The sequence below is a fragment of the Hyaena hyaena genome, unplaced genomic scaffold, assembly GCF_003009895.1.
Source record: "Hyaena hyaena isolate Hyena2069 unplaced genomic scaffold, ASM300989v1 scaffold_127, whole genome shotgun sequence".
Taxonomy (NCBI): domain Eukaryota; kingdom Metazoa; phylum Chordata; class Mammalia; order Carnivora; family Hyaenidae; genus Hyaena; species Hyaena hyaena.
The window spans coordinates 2337107-2362793 of NW_024080758.1; the positions used below are offsets into that span (position 1 = coordinate 2337107).

Here is a 25687-nt window from a genome sequence, read left to right on the forward strand (position 1 = left end):
CCTGGGTGAGCGGGATGCAGAACGCATGACAGCAGATCTGAAATCAGAAGACCCCTGAGGTTCGAGCTCCGGGTCGGCCTCAGTTTCCTCCTCTGTGAAACGAGGATGGCATCTCGAGGTTGCTCTGAAGGTTAAGAGCGACCACTGTAAATTATAAAGTACTTTATAAACGGTGATTCAGTGTGCACTCAGCCAAAGCATCAGGAGGAAGGAGTGTCGTGTGGTGTTTCTTGCTATTCTTGTGCAAGGTTACATCCAAGGCACCAACATGAGGAAGGGGCTGTGATTAGGACAGGAGCGAGTCAGAGGAGGAACGGAGGTGCCTGAGGGGCTCCATCGGTTAAGCGTCCGACTTCAGCTCAGGTCATGATCTCAGTTTGCGAGTTTGAGCCCCGCGTCGGGCTCTGTGCTGACAGCTCAGAGCCTGGAGCTGCTTCAGATTCTCTGTCTCACTCTCTCTCTGCCCCTCCCCTGCTCACACTTTGTCTCTCCCTTTCTCAAAACTACATAAATGTTAAGAAAAAAACTACAATAAAGGCTGCACGTGGGCTTGTCAGAACACCGGCCCTGAGGTTCTCATTGTACGTCGGTGCCGTGTTTATTGTCCAGTGAAGAGCTGGGCCTCCCTGAGTGTTTGGGAAGTGACAGGAAGCACAGCAGTGTCTTCTTACCCACGGGGGACACGCTCCAGGACCCCCAGTGCATGCCTGAAACTGGATAGTGCCGAACCCTACATGTGCTCTGTTTTCTCTTATACAGACCTGCCCGTGAGGAAGTTCAGTTAATAAATGAGGCACAGTAAGAGGTTACCTGCAATAACTGATAATAAAATAGAACAGGTATCACAATACGCTGTAGAAGAGTGAGGTGAGTGTGGTCTGTCTCTCCTTTACTGTTGTGCACTCACCCTTCTTTCATGATGTGAGATGATAAAATGCCCTCCGTGGCCCAGTGACATGAGGTGAGTGACACTGGAGTTGCCTACTAGTGTTAGGCTACTGTTGACCTCTGACTGGTCCTAGGAGGATCGTGTGCTTCCTGATTGCGGTCGACCGCGAGTGTCTGAAACCACAGAAAGCAAAACCGCGGATAAGGGAGTCCACTGTATGCGCGTGTTGGCCGCCCGGCCATGGGCACTGTTGTTAGTTCTGTGTGTATGTGAATTTCTGTGTTGTCTGGGACCATTGAGCAAACCAGCTTGGGTGGGGGTGGTTTCACATCCATGCCATTCAGGGAGGGAAGGAAGAGGTGGAACAGAATGAACTGAAATGCTACAAGCACAGAGGATCCCAGGAGCTAGGTGGGTTATGAGAGCTTGTCCAGAGGTGGGTGACAGAAGCATTGAGGAACTAGGAAGCCAAGTCCTGGCAGGTTGAGTCTGGAGAAGACAGCCCTTGGCTGTCTCCTGGGGCCATCGTGTAAAAGAGGGATTTGGTTGTCTTTATAAAACACCCAAGTATGTAGGCAAAGGCTGAATCAAACCTGATGAGGGAGCTCAGCTCAGAAACCCTCTGGCTCAGCTCTCCCAGCTCAGAATGAAGGAAAATTTGCACACGATTCAAACTGCCCTGGGAGAGAGTGAAGTCCCCATCGCTAAGGGAGATCAAACTTACCTTGGTGACTGTCTGGCCTTGATGCTGCAGAGAACATTCGCTGCTCAGAGGTGGGTTGACCTCCTGTGCACCTTCCTGGCCTAAAATACTCTGAATGTGAGAAGCCTCAGCTCAGACTCCATCCAGAGACTTTTACAGCTCACTCACAGAAGGCCCCAGAAGCAGGATTGGAAGCCGGAAGAGATTGGAGGTTAGGACTCCTGATGGTCAGTGTTTAGGGCGAACAAGTGTTTCCTGCCACAAGGAACCCAGCAGTGCTTTGGAGTAGGAAAAGCATGTGGGCACGAGTAGCCTGGGATGGCCCCAGTGCCGGACCAATGGTGAGCTTGAGGCCGGCTTTCAGGTAATCGGAGGAGCGTTTCCAAGCAAGGAAGCACGTTCCAGGGAAACAGACAGCCAGTGACCGTAAAGACGGCCAGCTCTGAGACCTGCTTGCACAGCCCAGGGTCCATATGGAAACACGGGGGTGAACCCAGAGTGGATGGGCCCATTGAGGTCGGTGGCAGGGGCCGCAGATGATGTTAGCGATCGACAGAGACTGGACGGGTTTCAGATTGCAAGAGCTTGTGGCCAGAGCTCTCAGAGAGCTGGCAGGGATCTGTAGGGCTGCCGAAGTCCTTATTGTTACTTTCTCAGGGGTGAAGGCTGATAGCACTTGGAGCTTAATGGTTTTAAGGCATTCAGAAGACTCGGTTTGTGTTTAAAGGGTTTACAGTGTACAGTGGTGGGGGGGCCCAGAAATGTACCATGCGAAAGAGAATAGTGTTCATCCACACACACATGCACACACACATGCACACACACACGTGCATATTCCCCTCATGCCCTTTGCCCTGTTTGCCCTGTCATTCTCTTCAGTGACAGCTGGGACTCACACCTCCCAAAGAGGGAGACAGCCTCTAGACTGCCTCCCTGTCGAGGATGGGAACCTTAAAGCAGAAGACTGAGTGACTTGCTCAAGGTCCAGAATGTCAAGGGACAGTAGCAGGGATGTGCCTCACCTCTATGGATCCCGGAAAGGTCTGCATTGAACCAGCCCGGCTTAATATCTCAGACTGCCGACTGTGTTCAGTGTTTTTCTGCCGCAGATAAAGTACGGCTGAGTAAGGCGATGGTGCAGGTGGCCTCTGGTGGGGGTGAACTCTGGATCTGCCACTGGTGCCAAAATTGGAAATGGTCCAGTGGTTACGGTTTCGTATGGGAGGCAAGAATGTCTCTCCGCATAGGGATTGGGGGCTGGGGTTAGTGTCTACACTTCACACCTGTGCTCATCACGTTCCCGCTCCCACCGCACAACCTTGTACCAGAAATGCAGCCCCTCTTGAGTCTGGGGCCCCGGGACCCCCCTGAAGAGGTGGGTGACAAGCATTTCCTGGACAGTCTATAAGCATCACTCACCGTACTAAGCTCCTACAGTGCAAAATCTCCCTTGTCCTCTGAGAACCCCTGTGAGGTGGATCCTACCATTTCCCAATTTATGGACAAAAGAGTGGCCTCAGGTTAAGTTTCTGGCCCAGAGCTACGCAGCCAGGAAGCAGGGAGCCCGTCCTCATTCCTAGCCACGGGTGAGCCCTTGTCGCTGCTCTGTGCAACACGGGCGCGGCAACACACATTCGACTTTTTTCACCATAACCATGAACCATGATCCTTGTTTACGAAACCATAGTAGGTACCAGTGGGCCCTGCATTGTGTTTGAGAAGGAGAAAAGCAACAGAATCGCAATTGGTTGAGGGTTGTAGACGTCGACTTTTCTTTGTGATCTCAGCCTTTCTCTGTATATATTTACTTTCCGGAGCTATGTGGAAAGGTTGGGTGGACTTTACTGCAATTTAGATACAATGTCTGTAAAATAAGAATTCCAGTTCTGAATAAGCAACGATACCTTTGGCCAGAGAAACTCCAGGCGTGTGGTCTGCGGGGCCGTTCCCGGCCTGTGATGGGTGTGGAGGTTTGAGAGGAAGCATTTAGAAACTTCTGTCAGCCGGTTCACAGGGTAATTTTATGTCTGTTGGATCTAGGAATAACTTATAACAGTACAATAGCTTGTATTTTGAATGTAGTTAAAATTAAAGAGGGGCGCCTGGGTGGCTCCGTTGGTTAAGCATCTGACATCAGCTTAGGTCATGATCTTGCGATTCGTGAGTTTGAGTCCCGCATCGGGCTCTGTGCTGACAGCTTGGTGCCTGGAGCCTGCTTTGGATTCTGTGTCTGCCTCTCTGTCTGCCCCCTCTCCTCTTTTTTTTTTTTCCCTCTCTCGCTCTCAAAAAGAAATAAACATTAAAAAATTAAAAAAAAAAAGAAGTTAAAGAAAAAGTGATTCCTCACCACAGATAGTTTGCCAAGCTCCTGCTTTAGAAAATGATGAAGCCCAAAGTGCTTGTCTTTTGATCCCTATTTTCCCAGAATTTCTTTACTTTTTGAAATAGCAGCATCTTGGTAGACTTCCTATGCTTTGGAATCTCTGTACCCCAGTTTTGGAAAAGCATTTGGTGGGAGGGGGAGGGGGAATAAAATGTCATACTAAAAACATTAATAGTCATGGTGACCAAAGAAAGATGGGCACAGTTGCTCATCGAGTTGGGTGGCTGTCGTGTGTTGGCTTTGAATTTCACAAACGAGGAATCTTCCTGTTCCCATAGTAGTGGGAAGTGGCAGAGGAGGGTGTGATCAGGTTTTTGCATTTGTTGGCTGTTCACTTTGGGTGAAGATTTACTTAATGATGTACTTTGCCTTCTAACATTTGAGGCACGTGAAACCCAGTGAGAACTCTTGGGTGGTCCCTCAGCATTGCAGACTGAGCCTGAGGAATCTTTGATTTTATTTGAAGACCAGTGGCCAAGTTCTGGGTTACGCGTCCAATTGCCTTGGATTCTGGTAAATCAGAGGAATCTCTCAAGTGACCTCCTATCTTCACATTGATGTTCTTTCCCAGGTAACCTTGACTAACCATTTAAAATTGTGTCATTGTTTTAATTCATGAGGGAAATGAGCGTCTGGAGGAGTCTTCTCTCCGCTCAGAGCAAGTGTTTGAAAACGGTGACAACTACCAGCTGTCACATGAGCTTTGCAAAGGCAGGTTCCAGTGCAGCAGATCTGGTGCCACCACGTCTGTGCGTTTGGCGAGCACACATCTTAGGCATCATGTCTTACTACTGTCTTCTTTGTCTGCACCTCTCGTATTTAGTTCACAACCTTTGGAAAACCATGACTTCTTATAACATTCAAATTGGAATTTCTAGTACAATTATATAGAGGGTATCATTGATTATCAGTGATTTTTTAAAAATTTCCCTATTTTCTTAGCAGAAATATGAATGTCTCTGAATCTTTTTGCAAAGGTTTGAGTCCCTCTGTTACTCAGTGTCTCCAGACCCTTTAGGGAGCATCCATTCCTCCACTCTTGGGTCCCTCCCATTCATCAGTGCTTCTCCCTCCCTCTCTCTGCCTCTGGTTTTCCAGTAATAGGGTAATTTTGCACTTATTGATTCTCTTCTTGAAGCCTCTGACCTTGAAGCAAATTTTAACCATTGATTAAAAATAGGCCTGTCCTGGGTTTGGAATGTTCTGGGGAAATGTCAGTGTTCTCTGAAATATTGGGGTGCCCTCGGATGCATTTTGTGGGATCCATTCGCTCTGTTTTCTCTTTCTCTCTTGCCTTGTTCCTTGTTTCCTTCCACCATTCATTCCTGAGGGATGTTATTACATTTCTGTCCATCTCGAACTGCCATGCAATTTCTTTCACCTTTGTTTATAGACGGCTCCTTTTATTACCTGTTTTCTCCAAGCCCCTCGTGCACAGCACGGACCGTTCATGACTGATTTGCCTGGTTTTCTGAGCATTAAAACCAAAACTAACTCGGGTCCTGGGGTCGGGGGCTAAGCCAAGCTGCAAGAGCTGTCTCCCGGCTCCAAGGCCCTGGCTTCAGGACCAGCTTGATCCATTCATCACCTCCCTTGGGGCACCTACTTTTAGTGTTGTGTGGACACATGCTGTGTATGCACATCTGTTACTGTTACAGGAAGAGCCTGCCTAAGAGCCCTCTGCACATTCTTGTCCGCAGCCGAGTCAAATGGTGCCTTGTTGCTTAGAGCACACGCTTTTTATATATAATGTCATACAGTGAAGCCTTTCTTTAGTTCCTGGCCATGTGAACACAGAACAGTAGTGCTTGGTTTTAGGCTGGGGGTTTCTGAAGTCAGAGAAGCACGAGAAGGAGCATAGAACTGCTCATGGTCCCGTTGCCCCTGAGGGATGCTCACACCTTCCTGTGATGAGCACATCAGCAATTAGCAAGTATTCCAGACACAGCCCGGTTGGGCTCAGGTGATGGAGGCGGCAGAAAATGGAGCCAAGTGCTCAAGATCTGGCCCTTTCTTAACAATTCACCATGGGGTTTCCACCTCCAATTTTATAGACAGGAGTACATTCCCATGTTAGCGTCTGTTCTAATGGAATGAGCTTCTATGGAAGACTGAGACCTTCTAAGGGCTCATCTCGTGGGACTTTGCCGTGTTGTTATGCTTTCGGTGTCTCTTGTTTTCAACGAAGCATGTAGTACCTACATTTACCCTTTGCCAGAATCTCATTTTGACCTGGTGTCGATTCCTTCCCCTTGTCCCCCATTTAGACCCTTCCCTGGCCCGCTCCAACTCCCCATTGGCCTGTTCCTTGCCCCTCGCCCCCCCCCCCCCCGAAGTGAGGCTTCCATTGACTTCCTATGGGACATTAGTGGTTGGAGTCTGCATGCATGTAAAATTGTGCCATTTGCTCCTGGGACAACAGCAACAATTAGAGGGGTGGGTGAGGCTTAAAGGCGGCCACCACAGTGCTGGTCGAGCTGAGGTGCCTCCCGCTGGGCTCCCTCTGTCCGAGGGGGCCTCTCTGTTCATCGGCTGCACAGAGGTACAGTGTGGGTTTGTTGGCACTGGCTTTTCGCAACCCCTTCCCTGGTGGCTAAGCAGTGCCAGGGCAGCAGTTTTGAAGGCCTGAACTGGAAGCCAGGCTCCCACCCTCTGGGTTTCTTGTTTGTTTATTCCTGGCAGGCCAAGCTCACTCTTCTTAGAAAAACCTCCATGGTCTTCTCGGAAAAGAGGGGACTCTTGCTCATGTGTATGGATGAAACGAAGTTGTAGGAGTCCTACCTGTATGAACATAGTTTCGCTTGAACACGCATCTGTTGCAGTATGAAAGGGACACATTAAGAAGGAGCCAAATGTACGTTGAGTACCATCAACCGTCAAGGGCCCAGAGAAACATCTCAGGTGTTTGCTGCATGAAAAAGTAAATCCTGGATTGCTTACGAGAGACAGTGAAAGCACTGAAGAAAAAGTGGCCGTAATTCAAAGTCTACACTATTCTCCTTTGTGTTCAGTGGGAAAAAAAATCTTGAAACGCTTGAAATGGATAACCCTAACATCTAGCACCAACCCCAGCAGCCTCCAGAAGCACTCTGTTTTGGGGGTGTGCGGACCGCAACAGAAATGGCATTCATGGCTTGGCCCGCACCATTTGGGGTCGGCGATCTGCACATTTTCGAAGTTGGTGATCTGCGCTTAAGAAAATGGCCAGCGTGTGCAGCCTCTTCACACCTTGCACTGCAGGGATCCTGCAAAACAGGGCAGTTTCTGATTAAATGAGCCCTTTGTCTGACTGCTGGCCTGTTGGGTGTGTTGGCAATCGGCTCACAACATCTGGGAATCATTTGCGCAGCTTCGCCTTGGTTGAAAACCCAATTCATGCCTTGGTGTGGCTGTTCGAAGGCAAAGCAATCACAGTGAGCCCGGGGGAGCCCAGCGATTGCTGTCAGGTATTCTCAGAGCTAGACGTCCTGGTTCTCACTGCACATTTTGAGTGTCTTCTTTTTACCAGTATCGAGGGGGGCGGGGAGGGAAGAAGGGTATCAGATAAAGACAAAGATGAAGTCGCCTGAGGTTGGAATCCACAGCTGGCTACTGACATTCTGACTTTGGGCGAGAACTTGATGTGTGGAAGCCACGCTCCTTCTACTACATGATGGTCATGGCGTCCGCTCCACAGGGTTGTGGTGAGGATCACGTGGGCATGTGAGAGCACTCTATAAACATCATCTAGATCCTGCACGTGATGTTAAGGTGGTGCATGCTAGGAAGGGATGGAATTCTACCCTCCCTGGGAAACCCAGCGAGTTCTCCACATTCCCCATGAAGTGGATGACTTTTGTCACGCCCACCTTGACAGCATGCTTACATGGCACTTTTTTACCTGGGCTAGTGACCAGGGAACAGGTTTTTTTTTATTTTATTTTACAATTACCTATTTATTTTTGAGAGAGAGAGAGAACGCGCGTGCGAGTGCACAAGCAGGAAGGGCAGAGAGAGAGGGAGACACTGAATCTGAAGCAGGCTCCAGGCTCTGAGATGTTAGCACAGAGCCCGATGTGGGGCTTGAGCCCACGAACCTTGAGATCATGACCTGAGTCGAGGTCAGATGCTTCACCGACTGAGGCAGCCGGGCGCCCCAGGAAGTGGATTTTAAAAGCATACACTAATGAAGTTCTGTCCACTCTCTGTCCATCCTCTGCTCTTTCTGAGTGGATTCCACATCATCTCATCCTCCCTCTTCTGCCCTTAGTTTGGACTGTGGGGCAGTCAACAAAGAAAGAGAATGTTCCTCCTTTTGCTTTCATTGTCTTCAGTGTTTTCATTCCTTTCACCATCAGCATTGGCCAAACCCCGGCTGCCTGCCCCTCAGTCGTCCCCACGCTGCAGGTCATAGAATTCTTACTCGCTCCTCCCTGCCCCCCTTTCTTCCCGGTGTTTTCATTCTTATCGTTGGAGTTTTTCTGGGACTATACAACCAAAAGATAACCCCCCTTCAAAAGAGTTAGAAGTGTGTAGTCAACTAACTGAGCCCCACCCAGGGGCAGCCCTGCTGCGTGGCTCACTGGTGTAGCCAGTCACCGATGGCGCCTGGTTCCTCCAAGGTGAACTGTGCTGGTGAGGCCTGTGTGGGCACCATTTGTTTCCGGCGTGATGCCTGGGCTTTGCAATTGCCGCAGAGGCCCTAGCTGGTCACCAGACCAGAGTCTTGGTCCTCAGTGCGTCGTCACTTAAAAATGGTAAGAGGCGACATCTATTGAGGGCTTCGTCTCTGCCACACATGATTCTGAGTTCTTGGCACAAATTTAAACTTCAAAATCTCCCATGAGTCGGCCCTCTTATTACCCCACGGCTTAAGTATGGAAATGAAAGCCCGGATCAGTGAAGTAGCTTGACTGAGGTTACATAGCTAGCTGACGATAGGTCCTTGAGCCTAGCAGTCTCATTGCAGAACCCATGAACCAGAACGTGAGCTCTGTAAGGGTTGAGGCACTCGTGTCCTTGGCCACAGCCCTAGTGTCTAAAAACAAAACAAAACCCAGGAAACGTTTGTTGAATGAATAAACATACTGTTAGCCACTGTGTTCTCAACTTCCAAGGTCAAGATGGGCTGAGTGGGCGATCCCGAATCCTCAACACGAGGACAGCAAGTGAGGCCAAAGCAGAGATCGATGCAAAGCACACGCACCACACAAGCTACAGAGGAAAACATTTTGACCAACGACTTTGTATTTTTCTAATTTTGTTAGTTACAGAAATACCGCTTCCTACCTTGCTTGGAGTCGAAGCTGAAGGTTTTTCAGGGACTTACAATCTGCCCTTCCCCCACGCCCCCTCCATCTCCCTCATGCTCACTGCACTCCAGGCACACCCACATCCCTGTACTTTTTCAAAGAGCGCAAGACCATTCCCTCCCCAGAAGCTTTGCTCTTTCTCTTCCCTCTGCCCTTTCCCCAGATTTCTGCTGGGCTCAGCCATCCCTCCCTTCGGGTCTTTGCTCAGATGCCATGCCTCACCTCCCTGCATAAAGTACAGGCATCCTGTCTCTGTACCCTCCTCCCACACACCTCCAGTCTTCAGTGTTGGTTGAGTGAACAAATGAACGAAGAAATCTCATACAAAATGGGAGGAGGGCAGCCAGGTCTCCCAGATATTCTTCCACTGAAGCTCTTTGAGAATCTCATAGTCTTTTCCCATTCAGTTCAAACCATGTGCTCAGGGGGTAGATTCTCCTTTTAGCTTGAGGAAGTTTTGGGTAGATGATGTCAAAACAAAGCCCAAAGGCATCGTTGGGAAACTGGGGTTCTTATGGAAGTGTGAGTACCTGGTAGTCTTTTCAAGAGGAGGATTTGCAAGAGATGGTGCAGGTGGGCTGGCCTGGGACAACACACACACACACACACACACACACACACACACACAATCAAAGAGTTAAAGCCAAGGAAGGAGTCAGGATCAGCACAGTGCAGCGGGGTACACCATCTTTCTTCCTGTCTCCTTACAGACCTGTCTTTTCCTCCCTTGAATAAACCTCTTCGCTCTCTGTCCCCTGCTTTGATTTATTATTTTAATTCTATAGCTGTCCTGGTGAAGCATGTAAAGCATTTGGGGATAAAATCATGTGGAAGACATTATAGAAATGAAAGACATGTTATATTATGTGGCATTGGGTAGAGGTTCACTATGCTGATGAATCATTTCGTCAGTGAAAACCCAAATCTGTCCATAGCATGGTCTATCCACAGAATAAGAAATTGACTTCTCATTGAGGGGATAGGAAGGAGGAATTTAAGGGACATTGTTATACTACTTTGGTGAGAAGCAGGTAGAAATGAAACACAAAGACTGGATCGAAGTCTCTGCTTCTTATACTGGGGGGGTGGCTGAAGGTGGGATTTTTATTTTCTTCCCTCTAAAATGGAAATAATGAATTTCTCTTTTCCTTCTATCTGATCATTGAGGTGTAGATCTCATGAGAACAGTTACCTCTCCAATCCCTACCCTGCTCTTGGCACCGTGCCTTGTATACAGTAGGAGCTCAGTAATAGGATGTTGAGACAGGGAAACAACCGTGCTTGAAAAACTCAGTCCTGTCTTGCTTACCAAAGGACTGAAATGCTTAAAGAAGCTAAAACTCAAAAAGCCAACTACAGGAGTGTACTTGAAAACAGCATCATTTATTATGCTGCCTCAGAGTTCTCATTGTTCCAAGTGCTGGTATTCATGGTGAAAGTAATTGCGATGGCTAACACAGAAATGGAATTTTTATCATTGATTTCAACACAGATTCTGCAACACATTTTTATTTTTTAGAGAGACAGAGAGAGCGTGCATGTGCATGCACACAGGCTGGGGAGGTAAAGGGGGGGGTGAGAGAGAGAGAGAGAGAGAGAGAGGACATGGCCATGCCCATGCACAAGCCAGGGAGGGGTAGAGAGAGAGGGAGAGAGAGAGAGCATATTAAGCAGGCTCCATCCTCAGCCCGGATCCCAACACAGGGCTCCATCTCCCAACCGTGAGATGGTGACCTGAGACGAAATCAAGAGTCAGCCCCTCAACCGACTGAGCCACCCAGGTGCCCCTGCAGCTCCCTACTTCTGATTATCAGCTTTCTCTTGAGCTTATGTGGAAGTGATTTTAGCCTCACACTCTAATTACATACTGTTTCTGGCACCTGGTGTGTTTGTCATGAAATACGCTGAAATTCGGGAAACACCACTTCATGAGTCTAGAAATAATGGCCTGTGTCATTTTCTTGGCATCCTCCAACACTGAGCCTTAAGAGTCCATAGTTTGTCCTTTTATACTCTGGCAGAGGGGAAAGAGGGCCTTGGCCGTGACAAAGGGACAGAAATCATCTTGGGGCCCGCCACGAAAAGGGTGTAATCAGTGTGAGTCAGGCCGCTCTGAATCATAATAATAAAAAAGAACAAATAGAGACCATCAGTCACAATTCATTTTTTAGCCTTTTAGATGCCTCAAAAAATAAATGTGGTTCACTTTTTTTTCCAAATAAGTTTTCATTTGTTATCATCTCTGCCTCGTTGGGGCTCAGTTTAAGGTGGCCAGATGGCCTTTGTGGAGCAGGCAGAGAGTTTCTGAACCTGGCTGTGCCGAATTTTAGTGACACTCCCTAGGGATGGAAAAACACTGAAGTCTTAAGTCCCTCTACGGGCCCTCACCACCTGCAGGTATTTTAAAATCCAAACAACACCTTGTTCCCACCCTCTGGGAGCTCAAAGTATCAGGGCAAGGTTCAGAGAGGCAGTGGAGGAGGGGTACTAACCAGTGTGTCCTAAAGTCCTGGCTGGGGTCTCCCAGGAGCCTCCTCTCCCGGTCCTCCAGCCCCCCCCCCCACTGTCTCTGCCCGCCCCCCGCGCCCCGGGAATTCATGAGATGGACATAGCTATAGTGGTAGCAGGCACTATTGGCCTCTACCCCCCACCCCTCCCCATGCCTCCCACTTCTCGTTCACTGAACAAAACCTTGTAGCTCCCCAAGTCCCTGCCTTGTGCCTGTGCCCCAGGGCTTCCCCTGACTGCTGGAGAACACTGCATTCAAGCGGGGGGCTGGCCAGAGTGCCAGGGAGGCAGTGCTCTTGGGAACAGCTCCCAAGTGAGACTGACAGGAGGTGGGGGTAGTTACCACAGCTCCCCTGCACCTTGGTTAGGATGCTGCTGAGGTCCAGTCTGCTCTGACCGTTGTCCATAGTCCAGATTTCCTCAGTAGGACTGAACCCCAGCTGCCTAGATCAGCAGCCTACTTGATAATGAACCCTGTGGTGGCTTCCTTCCCTCCCTGTCTCAGTCCCATGCCCCGACTCCTGCTTCCTGGAACTATCTGCCAGTTAAACCTAGCAGCACTTTCATCCTCATCCAGGGATGCTTTACCGACACCCAGCATAGGATATTGGCAGTATATCCTCATTCACTCATCCATCCATCCATCCATCCGTCTGTCCACCCATCTGTCCGTCCATCCATCCATCCATCCATCAATCATCCATTCATCCATTCATCCATCCATCATCCATTCATCCGTTCATCCATCCATCCATCCATCCATCATCTGTCCATTCATCTGTCCATCCATCCGTCTGTCCATCCATCATCCATTCATCCATTCATCCATCCATCCATACATACATACATAAATACAGCATTTTTTAAGTCCATGCTATATGCCAGGCATTATATTAGACACTGAAGATGACAAACGGGCCACCACTGCCCTCAGGGAGCTCTCAGTCCAGAGGGGTCACCAGTCCCATTACTGGGCACTTAGAAACAACATGGAAGCTCAGGACCAGAACTGCCAGTATCACTCTTCCTGAGTCGTCTGGTTGTTTGGACGTCAGACGTGACTTCACAGCACTTGTAATTATCAGAAGTTATCCTACCCATTCATTTGCTTACTGGTTTATGGCCTGTCTCCCCTTCTAGAACCTAGGATCCAAGGAAGAGATACTCGTCTCTCTGTTCCCTAGTCACAACTCTTAGAATGGGCCTGGCGCTCAGTCAGTATTTGGTGAGTGCACCCTGGCATTTCGGTCAGCCTCCTCCCACCCCTCCTGGGTGGGTCACCTGTGTGGCAGTGTAGCTCAGTTCCACTGTGGAAGTAGTGTCTCCAGCACACTGAAGGCCTCTGCTCAGGGCAGGAGAGAAAGAACAGGGCTCCCTGTCTTGGACGCCACACACGAGGGCTGGGGCTTCTTTCCAGTCCCCCCTCCTTGGGAACTAAACTGACAGCACGGAGCCTGTTTGGGATTCTCTCTCTGCCCCCCCACTCTGCCCCACTCTCTCTCTTTCAAAAATAAATAAATAAAAATAAACGCGAAAAGAATTTAACATGATGGAAGGTAATGTGCTTTACTCAGAATCTATTGATTTACATGTCCATCACATCTTATAAAACACCTTCCCCAGGGGTGCTTGGGTGGCTTAGTCAGTCAAGCATCTGACTTCTGCTCAGGTTAGGATTTTGCAGTCTGTAGGTTGGAGCCCTATATTGGGCTCTGTGCTGACAGCTCAGAGCCTGGAACCTGCTTCAGATTCTGTGTCTCTGTCTCTCTCTTTCTCTCCCTAATTCGCGTGCATGCTCACTCTCGCGCGCTCTCTCTCTCTCTCTCCCTCTCTCCCTCTCCCTCTCCCTCTCCCTTTCTCCCTCTCCCTCTCCCTCTCAAAAATAAACATTAAAAGAAAAAGTGCTGTTTGGTAAAAAGCACCTTCCCGGGAACATCTGGACTGGTGTTTGGCCAAATAACTGGTCACCGTAGCCTAGCCAAACTGGCCACCAAACCTAGCCTCAGCCCTGAGTTTAACTGGAAAGCACTTCCCGTTCCGTGTAGTTCATCAGGTGTGTATGGAGGCTTGCTGGGGCTGCCCCTGGTGCTGAGTCTTCGCAATCAGACCACTGCGGGGGTGCGCTGGCCAGGCCTCGGGGCTCCACTCCCGCTGGCCCTGTCGTCATCATTTGTTCCGTTGCGTCCCCGCCTGGTGATGTGTTCAACTTGATCTCCATGTCTTTTGCCTAAGTTGGAGAATCCTGTATCATTTACTGCTTAAGATACCGTGCATTTTGTTTTCACTTTCACATTGAAGAGAAAGTAAAGATAGGTACCATTAATCTTTAAGCCTTCCCTGTGGTCCGTTGCCAGCCACAGCCTCGAAGGCATGTGGTGGCCTTACTACACTGCATATTCTTTATTTCCTTTAAAGCCGGGCACGTGAGGAAAATTGATTTATGGATCCTAGGTACTGCTTCGTGGCGGGGGAGGGACGCCAAGTGGTGTTCACGCTGCAGTAAATTTCAACATCACTAGGATTTCCTTACACATCCAGGGAAGAAAATCCCAATTTACATCTATTTCTGTTGGAGCTCATAAATTAAAAATAACAAGTCTATTACCTATACACCTGGGGCTTCAAAATCACAATCGGTTAACCTGTGGTTTGCCCCCTTCATGGGAGAGACAGGAGGTGACGGCTTGGATGGGATCTTGCATCATGGCTTGAAACCCGGGCAATGACTCACCCCACGTCTTTTCACGGTGCTTTAAAAAATGTCAGGATGAGGGAAATTATTTACCTAAAGCATAGACTCTAAAACTTTGGTCCTACTATTTTTTTCCTCAAACTGCCCCTCTTTTATGACTTACTCACTTCAGTGGCTTCTTTCTCTCCCTTTCTGTCTTTGTTTTAATTTTATTTTATGTAAATTTCAAAACAAGTCTAATAGCATCAGCGACAAAACACAGGAAAGTCTTCTTTATTTTCCATTCTGTTCTGAGCTGTAAATTCCTCCATGTACTCACATGACACATCCAGGAGGGCTGGTGGGCTAAATTTGATTGATAAATATTTTAGCACCTGCCCACCACAGAGCCTCAGGAGTGAGACATTACTTTTCCTCCTGTCCCTAAGGGATGGAGCATTACCTGCCTGTAGCTGCTGTGTGCTACTCACAGGGGTCAAGGCTGAGCAGTCCTCGTGGACAAAGAATTATGGGTACCGCTCAGGGCCCCATGAGCTTTTACTTCTTCATTTTGTTCTTTGAGAACTATCTTCAGTTGGTTTTTTTTTTTTTTTTTTTTTGGGGGAAAATATATACATAAAGGAGAAAGAGAGGATATACTTTATTTCGATTTTTAGAAAGCTTTTAAAAGTATGCAGTAGCACGGGGCGCCTGGGTGGCTTAGTCGGCTAAGCATCCGACTTTCGCTTAGGTCATGATCTCGCGGTTCGTGGGTTCGAGCCCCGCGTCGGGCTCTGTGCTGACTGCCAGCTCGGAGCCTGGAGCCTGTTTCAGAGTCTGTGACTCCCTCTCTCTCTGACCCTCCCCTGCTCACGCTGTCTCTCTCTCTCTCTCCTAGAAATAAATAAAACATTAAAAAAAAAAATAAAAGTATGCTGTCCTGGAAGCAGTAGAAATGATTTTCCACTATCTTACCACCCAGCCCTTCCACTCTTGGGTATATCTCAAAGAGCGATTGAGGCACAGGGACATTCATAGCAATATTATCCATAATAACCCAAAACCGGGAATGATGTAGGTGTCCACTAGCTGATAAATGGATGCGTAAAACATAGTCTATTGATACAGCGGAATAGCTACTCAGACTATTCAAGCTATTGGTTGATGCAACAACATTGATGAATCTTAAAGGAATATAGTGAGTGAAAGAAGCCAGACCTCCCCCTGCTCCGCAACCCAAACCAGAAGAGTACATATGGTATGATTTCATTTATGTAAGATTGTAGACAATACAGACTAATCTGTAATGACAGAAAACGTATCAGCGCTTGACTGCACGGGAGAGGGAGGGACAGATAACGGATAGTTTTTGGGGGGATGACAGATACATCTGCTGTCTTGTGATGGCTCCCGAGGTGCATATATGACAGGACTCACCGAATTACATACTTTGAGCATGCATAGTTTATTATATGTCAGTTATACCTCACTAAAGCTAAATCGATGGGGTTTGTGGGCACTAGAGAAGATGTTATGCACTGGAGAGGGAATTGTCTTAGAAAGTAAATAAAGAGTTTAGATAACGGATCATTTTCTCTGGAGGGAAAAGTGTGAATAATAGGAACCTTTAGAAAACATTGAACGGACCCTATTTAACACTTCTTGGCAAAGGATTAAGACAAGAAAGTGCCATGACAAATCTCCAGATTTGTGCACAAAACTAAGTTCCTCCAGGTAATAAAATATCATCAAGGTAGAATAAATAGGTGAAGACGCAAGCAGAGAAACTTTAATGAGAGCAAGGAGAAGTGTTTTCGGTAAACCAATTCAAACTGCCCTTGCGGGATGGGAGGCTCTGCAAAAGTGGTTATAATTGAGGACAAAAGCCTAAGGACTTAGTTGCTGGAAGATTCCATCTAAGATCATGACCAAAGAAACCAACACTAGCAATGGTTGCAGGACATTTTTGGAAAGGATATTGGAGATGGACATTGTCCTTGGACCAAAGAAAAATTTGTTGGAACCTAAGAAGTGGTTTTTTTTTTTTTTTAATTTTTATAAAGTTTTTTTTATTTATCTTAGAGCATGAGCTGTTGAGGGGCAGGGGTCGGGGGAGACACAGTATCTGAAGCAGGCTCCAGGCTCTGAGCTGTCAGCACAGAGACCGATGTAGGGCTCGAACCCACAAACCATGAGATCATGACCTGAGCCGAAGTCAGACGCTCAATTGACTGAGCCACCCAGGCGCCCCAAGAAGTTTTAATAAATATACTTTAACATGTGAAAGAGAAGCAGAAACTACTGAGGGGGTAAAGGACTATCTTCTTGAGAGTAAATAGGCTGTTGGAATTGCTCTTCAGTCCAGAGGACAAGGTTTGGGAGGGAATCTGAGTGGCTCACTGACATGTAGGTAGATGAGTCATTAAATCTTGGAGTCATCCCTTAAGACCGAGAAGAGGCCGCATGGGAGGAAAACAAAGCAGGCTGGCCTCCACATGCCGAGACGCGGCCGTGAGAGCATGTATTAAGACTTCAGCTTCAGGCTCACTCACAGACGGTGGGCTGATTGGAAGCTATCAGACAGAGCTGGGTGGGGCAGCAGACCCCTACCTTCTATGCCACAGAGGGTGACAACCTGCCTTTCTTGCACAGGAAGAGATGGAATTCTCTGCCCAAGGCTTTTGAGTTTCAATCCAATAGCATGGTTGTTCTAGTCTGTTTCCTAACAGTCTTTTCTACAGTGTTTAAACAAGTGGCTACATCATCGTGGGCATTTTTATCAAGATCAGCTGATGTAAATGCCTAAAGTTCCCTGAAAGCAGGCCAGGATTTAGGAGCCCCTTCGGCAAGTGCGGTGTGGTCACGTGGGTTGGCTGTCGCGCGGGCAGGCCGGCGTAAAGTGACCTCTGGTACCCGGTACAAATGTCGGCTTAACAGACGCTGGGCAGCTCCCTAGCACCTGGATGGTTTCATGCCTAAAAGGAGGCAAGACAGGAAGGAATAAAAATCCAGACCAGCGCAGTCACTTGTAAAGAGGGCAGGGATGGCCCGGAGTTCTCTCCTTGGCTTTGGGTGGAATTGCAAAGTGCCGCCTGGGGACTGTGAACTCCAGCCACCTGCTTTCTCAGACGAGGAGGGCAGTGCCACCAGCATGTCTATGGTCATCCTGAACAGGGGTGCGGAGCCTGTGGGCATTGCTGCCCAGAGCTAACCACCAGGAAGGCGCTGAGCGTGGGAAACGCAGGGGTCCACGTGTGATCGTGAAGACACAGGAAAGCCCGATGGCCCCCCATGGACACAGTCACCAGGTTTCCTTTGCCACAGGAATGCAAGGGTGCAGTTTAGGAAAAATGTGGACTTCTTCCCTAAAATGTCTACAACCACAGCCGAAACTGAGCAAGAGTCTTCCTCTGTGGCTGGCTTCTTGTTGCCCACCATCTGTCACTTTCTGATGCTCCAGAATGGTCACTGCTTCCTCCTGCTTTCCCATCCTGCCCCACCCCACCCCCCACCACATCATCTGTTGGCTTCTGGGAGTGAAGGTTCCAATCCGAGCAGCGAACGAGTGCGTGATTCCAACGGTAACGAGCCAGCCAGAGAGACCCCAGGAGAGGCACGAGAATAGGATGTTCCTATATTTTTATGTGGAGATTGATAATCAAGGCTAAGAATCCCAGAAGAAGGTGAGCAGTGCATTAAACAGAGGGGAAAAGATAATGAAATATCACCTGCTGCGTAACAATTGTTGGGTGGAAAAATTGCCGGGGACTATCAGCTGTTGCACTTGATGGCTCATAAAACCTCTGTAACGTCCGTCAAGGGCCTTTTTTTCTTGGTGAGGGACCGTTTTTTTCATGCAGTTATGATAGCATCTGGTTCCTGTCCCTGGAAGTGTGAGGAATCCACAAGCGCAGCAGACACTTCTGGGGAAGAGCCTGGCTACCAAGGCGGCTGGTTCCTTTAATGGGTTTTGGGCCACTTCTGACCTAAAGGGCATCATCAGAGCACAGATTCAGATTCAGCGGGCAGTGGCTGAGTACCTGCTGTGTGCCAGGCACTGGGTTAGGTGATCTTGCTTAATCCTCACACCCATAAGGTAGGTATTGCCTTTTTAAAAAGAATACTATGGTGATGCCTGGGTGGCTCAGTGGGTTAAGCGTCCAGCTTTGGTTCAGGTCATGATCTCATGGTCTGTGAGTTCGAGCCCCATGTAGGGCTTTGTGCTGACAGCTCGGAGCCTGGATCCTGCTTTGGATTCTGTATCTCTTTCTCTCTCTACTCCTCCGTCACTCACTGACTGTCTGTCTCTCTTTCAAAAATAAATAAATGTTAAAAAAAAATTTTTAATAAAAATAATACTATAAAAAACCCCAACAAAGTGTGGACAAAGCCAGGTCACTCTGCTACAAGGGGACGGGCCAAGATCCCCAGGCCTAGTGGCCTTTGCTTGGTGCCACAAAGATGGAAGACGAAGTGAAAGTTGCTTCCTGCCTGGGTGTGAAATCCTTCTGCATGTGACTGTCCCACCTGGGTGCCTGTGCACATGCGTGTTGAGGAAGAACAGCCCTTTCCAGCACCCCCCAAATAAACCAAGGGCATACTAGGTGACCTGCTATTTTCAACTGGGCTCCCCGGAAGCAGATCCCTAAGTGAGGGTATCTGCGCAAGCGATTTATGAAGAATGTGATCCCTGGGGAACAGGTGAGGGAGCGAGGCAGAGGTGGGAAAGAGAAGGGGAGACCAGGAAAGGTCCATCTCTGTATCCTTCCTGCTGGGGAGCTCTGGTGGGTGAGTCCGGCACAGAGGAGTCCTGAGCTGGGCAGTGGAGCTGGGACTGTCATACTCCCCGATCACCCCTCAAGATTGCAAACCCCAGAGACTTGCAGTCAAGTCCCCAGCAGCCCCAGGGCCAGTCTCTGAAAGAAGAGCAGCAGGCGCACCGAAAGGAAGCACACAACATGCGGAAAGAAGGCTGAGGGAGCAGGGCTCAGCACCAGCGTTAGCACCTGAACGTGCCCTCGGTCTCACGTAGCCAGCAGACAAAGAGGCTGGTGAGACGGAGAAGCTGCAAGACTAACCCAGTACCGCCATCAGAGGGACGCCGATGTTCCTGAACTCTGGGGGTGCCGTGTCTCATCACTGCAGTGTCTGGGGCTGGCGAGCAAGCCAGCAGGAACAGAAAATGGAGTTACTTCATGTCGGACGATGGGACCCGAAGAAGCCGACTGACGTCCCTCAGAGTAAAGGGAACTTGTTCCCGAGTAAACGTCCATGTTCTCTTACGAGGTGGGAAAGCAGGAGGGGAAATGAGAAGCTAGGGGGTCGCCCGAGACAGGGGCCCTCCCCGTTGGAAAGCATGCTGCGACTTGAAGTGCCACAGATTCCAAAATCCGCGTGTGTCTTTCTTCAAGACCGAGAGCTGCGTGTAAAAAAGAATTATATAGTATCCGAACCCATAGCAGCAATATTTTAAGTGGAAACAGATTTCTTCCATTATAAAGAAATGCCAACTCTTTCTTCTGGGGCACGGGGGTTTCCTCACATGCGGCCCAGCTGAGCAGAAACACCAAATTCCTATTTAATTTGTAGCAGAATCTGGTTCTGTCCTCAGCTCACTTTGTATCGGTCACAGCCATCAGTACTGAGGACTCTGGAAGCCAAGTACATTATGGTTTTAATGCTGTGACTGAGTAGAGACAAGAACGAATGTTCCTCCTCCCTGGGCTGTGTGGGGGCACATAGCGTGAAATCCAAGGCGTGGTGACCAGGAATTGTAAGGAACCATGTTTGTCTTACGAAACCCTGATCTTTCAGGCAAGCCCAGCCTGGGGAGCACCGCCAAAAGGCCATGGGTTACAATTTAAAAAGGCAGTGAAGGGGCACCTGGGTAATTCAGTTGGTTGAGCGTCTGACTTTGGCTCAGGTCATGATCTCAAGGTTCATGAGTTCAAGCCCCACGTTGGGCTCTGTGCTGATAGCCCAGAGACTGGAGCCTGCTTCCGATTCTGCGTCTCCCTCTCTCTGTCCGTTCCCTGCTCATGCTCTGTCTCTTTCTCTTTCAAAAATGAATAAACATGAAAATATTTTTGGAAAAAAAAGGCAGTGAATTAAAATATCTTAATGATAATGGACTTAGCATGTTTTGTGTGTATGTATTTATCCTTTAGAGATATCTACTGAAATATTTACAGATGAAATGTTACAATTATGGCATTTTCGTCACAATAACATAGAAGAAGAGAGAAGTGGGGGGTGTACATGAGATAGATTGGCTATGAATTGATCCTTATTGGGTAATAAGTACACAGACTATTAACTGTAGACTATTGTCCATTTTCATATATATTTGAAATTTTCCGTAATGAAAAGTATAAAAGTTCATGAAACTAGTTGATACTGAAAGATCCCTTTAGGACACTCGGAAAGCCCAGCCCTGCTGGCCCTAGGGTAACCCTCACATTCTCTCTGGTGCCACCAAGCCCCTGCCAGAGGCCAGGTGAGGACACCTGACTTCCCAGCCTGGTGACCTCGGCTGCTGCCACCGCTCCTCACCTCCCAGAGCCCATGCCTGTAGTCCCTGGGCCCCAAGCATTGCTCTTCTATTAGGCTTCCTCTCTTATTTCTCGCAAAATTTACTCTTGACGTGAGTTTTGGGGACTGTGCTGCTTTGAGCAACATGGACTATTTCATTTACCCTCATCACATTCCTTTTATAAAAAATGTTTATTTATTTTGAGAGAGAATGATCAGGGGACAGGCAGAGAGAGGGGGAGAGAGAGAATCCCAAGCAAGCATCACACTCAGTGCAGAGCCTGATGTGGGGCTCGATCTCATGACCACGAGATCAAGACCTGAGCTGAAATCAGGAGTCCAGCATTTAACCAACTGAGCCACCCACGTGCACCCCGTCCCCCCATCATATTCCCTTCTCTCAGATAAAGACATTAGGGTGCACACAGGGTCTGCTTATGTGGAGACAATTTGGCTAAATTTGATAGAGGTAGCTGAGAATAAAAAGTCTAAGAAGCTTGGATTAGGTCCCAGACATTTACCTCGGAAACAGCGGCCATGCAGGTGACTGGGCCTTCAACAGGCTCAGAAAAGCATGGGGTCTTAACCTACTGACTACCGATTAGGTTTTACCCCCCAGGGTCACCTCCTTTTTGATAAGTCTGGAGGTTCTAGAGCTTAATTAAAAGGAATCTAAAGAGTCATGTTTGGGTTCAGGAGTAATCTGAAAAATGATAGTGAAGCCTATGATAAAGCAATCTACTCCCTTGAGCTGTTTATCTCAGGGAGGGGGTATCTGATAGAATTGTGCATCCTGCCCTCTCCCTGTTCACAAACCATTGAAGAGGCACCCCAGCCCCTCCTATTTTGTATGAAGACAAATCATTACTGCCATCACTAGGGAGTTCCCATGGACACTGGTGTGGCTTCTGGAGGAGAAAAGGCGGTTCCTTTATTTGACTACAGCCCGTGGCCTCCTCTGTGAAAATACACATGCCATGAGCACTGTAGATGCTCAGGATATAATTCAATGGACTGAACGTAATCTGCCCTGTAGTTGCAACCCTGGCTGCTGTTTGAGCTTTGCCTCTTCGCTCACGGGGCACAGGGTGGATCCAGCCAGCATTTCTGGACCAGGTGCATTTCTGGGACGCTGCACGTTGCCACTGTGCTCTTGCTCATTCGATCTGACAGCTCCCAAGGTGCTTTGATCTTCTGTGCTCAAGGCCATTGGTGCCAGTGGTGCCAAGGAGCTCCTGGGGAATGTTCGGGGCTTGATGTTTTAATTCCGTTCACTCCAGCTTGTCTGTTGTTTTGAGTATCTACTAAGCAAGTGAGAATATAGATAATATGGGGAGGATAAATCGTAACCTTTGATAAAAACTAATCTTAGAGAGAAGGAATAAATATATATCTTCTCATGGTATAACTGATGTTCTAAAGCCTGAAGGAGATGCTGGAATTCCCTCAGTGTGGAGTGTTATAAAAGCACCCCAGGGCTCTTAGCAGTTTGGTCTATACTTCGAGAGCTGTTGTTGAGATTCAGAATTGACATCACAACCTATGAAGTGTTGAATCCTCTCTTGCATGCACAGAGCTACCTTGAATTTTAATAACTTGATGCCGTCCATTCACTGAAAACTATATTAAACATCTGTCGATTCCAGAGGGTGGGACCCACTGTGCTTCCGCTAACCCTATGATTTTTTGAACCAGAAGCACCCAGGGACTATTGAGTCCTTACAGCAACCCAGAACATTCACAAGCCATGGCATCCTCAGAGGGAAGAACCCTCCATGCCTGAAATGGGGAGACTGTTTGCTTTAGCACATCTGAACTTGAGGATCGATCCTATGCTGCTGTCTTTGGCCTGCCAAGTTCAGAATAGTGCCGTGTGCATTTTGAACCTCAAAGGAATACAACTACGTGTGATGGCCCAAGTCAAGGGCCTTGCATTGAGCTCTGCATCCCCGTGGATTGCTGTCATATGGAAGTGATTGGGGTGACAAAACCAAGATGTTTCTGAAGATCAGCGATAGCAGCTTACAAGCCCGAGTCAGGAAACATGCTGGATACGCCATAAAGGAAATGCGTTTCCCTAATAACTCTTTCTGGAAGTGGCTTTAGATAAGTTGCCTTTAATTGCATTTGCTTATGAAATGTCTAGTAATCACTTCCATCAAAACTGGACCAGGAGGCGCTCTGTTTCCATCTCCGACATCATTCCTGTGTTTCAGTGTGCCGGGGGACGGGGGTGTGTGTCTCCATTTCTGTCACCCCCTCTGTGGCTGAAGGACATTTCCCCTTTGTGCTGTTAATCAGGTAAGTCACTATGAGCTGGGAGGTCCACCCACTAAACACCTGGGTAGTTCAAGCTCTTCACATTTGCCAAAATGGGAGACAAATCACAATGACTTTCCTCTTTTAGACTGGATTTTGGAATTCCATAGTTAAGTTACTGGAAAACTCTCAGATGAATAAAAAGGTAAAGTACCCCTGATACTGCACTGTGGGAGGGAAGTGTAGCCGACAACGGACAAAAACTTAGATTTCAAATGACAGTGTGTCCCAAGGACATGCCCTTACCGTGAGATGGTTTTTATGGTCTGCTTCGTATCTTACCGCAGTTACTACCAACGTCTTGTGCTAATGGATTCAACGCAAGTGGATTTACTGGTTATGGAGTCTATCTGTTCTCAAGTGAGCATTTTTCATTCTTGAACGTGTAGGTTATGTCCATATGTGATGGATGTGCTATCTGTTGATGAGGAGAGCAGAGTGTCAACATGGTTTGCCTTGGGCCGCACCAGCATTGTACGGTGGGATGCAGGTGGGGTATGTCTGAACAGAATGTGTGACTTTCCCTTGCTTTCACTGCATTCAACCGCTTGCAGTAATCCACTGTGCTGTCTAGTTGGTATTTCTGGTGGCCGTTCTCTTCCAGTCTTCCCTGTTGACTTTGTCGTTCCATTTGTAAGTTGCTTTCCCTGTCTAGTTTGTAAGCAATGGACTGGCTCCTTCCCAATCTCCTAGTTTATGGGGCTGAAGGTGCTTGCTTGCCACCCACATTCGTTGACTGGGATTCGAATTTGAACACAACGATTAGAAGGGTGGACTGGCACCATGCTTCTCTGAAAAGATTTTTGCTGATGCTTCAAGTGTTCTGAAAGAGGGAATGAGTCCTTTTCTCTCAGATTCAATGCCAGAGGAAGAAAGGAGTCATGTTAATTATATGGGGAGAATAATCTAATTTTTTTTCTCTAAAAATATTTCTAATAAAATGTAGGGCACTGTCCAGTGGGTGCAGTATCTATGTGAGAACAATGGTGGATGGCAAATTATTGTTTCATCTGTGCTACTAGATGATTCTGGTACATTTGGTTAAAAAAAAAGTCCCTTCATTGTGACTTAATCTTTCACTGTGACAATGAGGTGACCAGTGACACTATGCTCTGTGTACATTGCATCAGGATTTAGAATGAATTAGGGTTAATACTGATAGGATCTTTTCAGATTGTGCTACCTAAATCCCAGTGATGCAGAGCCATGTGCCAGGCCACCCAGAAGCCATTGGGTATATGGCACATGTTCCTGGGCATGAGTTTTTCTTAAAGACTTGAGGCGTAGGGGGACCAATCTTTTATAACAGTAAAACACAAAGAGACATATTCTAGAATACAGTGTGAAATGTGGATGAGATTTTAAGCTGGAGAGTGAACTTCTAAGTATTTATTGCTTTCTAGATTTAGCCTGTTTGGGGTTATGCCCTCACTATGGGAACTAATTCATCTTGTTCATCGCCATTAGATTTACTACAGGAAAAAAGTTTTATGTTTTTTGAAATTTCTTTTTTTTCATTTAAAATTTTTAAACTTTATTTATTTTGAGAGAGACAGACAGTGTGATTGGGGAGGGCCAGAGAGAGAGGGAGAGAGAGAATCCCAAGTAGGCTCTGCACTGCCAGCCCAGAGCCTGATGCAGGGCTCGAATTCATGAAAACGTGAGATCATGACCTGAGCCGAAACCAAGAGCCAAATGCTCAACCAACTGAGCCACCCAGGGGCCCCTTATTATTTTTTAAAAGAACAATCATTTTGATTTATTTTTTAAATTCCACTGTTTTTTTTTTTGGTTTGCTAATTCATTGATTTCTGCTTTTATTTTTTATTATTTCCTTCCTTGTGCTTCATTTGGTCCATTTTGTTCTTTTTGCTTTGGAATGGGGAATTTAATGCAATTACTTTTATTGGTATGAATATTTAGGCTACAGATTTCCCCCAATCACTGTTTTAGTTGTATTTTATAGATTATAGTTTTAGTAACAGTTTGTTTTAGAGATCTGGCAGTTTGGGGGTCCCCTGGGTGGCTCCATTGGTTGAGTGTCTGACTCTCAATTTCTGCTCAAGTCATGATCTCACATCATGGGATCGAGCCCCACTTTGGGCTCCATGCTGAGCATGAAGACTGCTTAGGATCCTTTCTTCCCTCACTCTCTATTTCTCCCTCTCTCTCTCTCAAAAAAACAAGAAAGAAATTCTGCAATTTTGGTTTGTATTTCTGCTTTTAAATGAAAATTATTTAATACAGAATTTTTAAATTTCCAGGGGGAAGAACCTTTTGCTTTTATTATTTTATTGTTTATTTTTGGTTTTACTGGATCAAATAATGTCTTTATTATTTCTACTTTATGACACTGTATTGAGGCTTTCTTTATGAGTCAATGTAAGGTAAA

General features: G+C 47.5%; 1 protein-coding gene across 1 annotated transcript in view; it reads left to right on the forward strand.

Annotated features, from left to right (window-relative positions):
- KIF26B (kinesin family member 26B) overlaps positions 1-25687 on the forward strand; it is a 464415-nt gene that overhangs the window by 215565 nt on the left and 223163 nt on the right. The gene's annotated exons all lie outside the window — the stretch shown is intronic.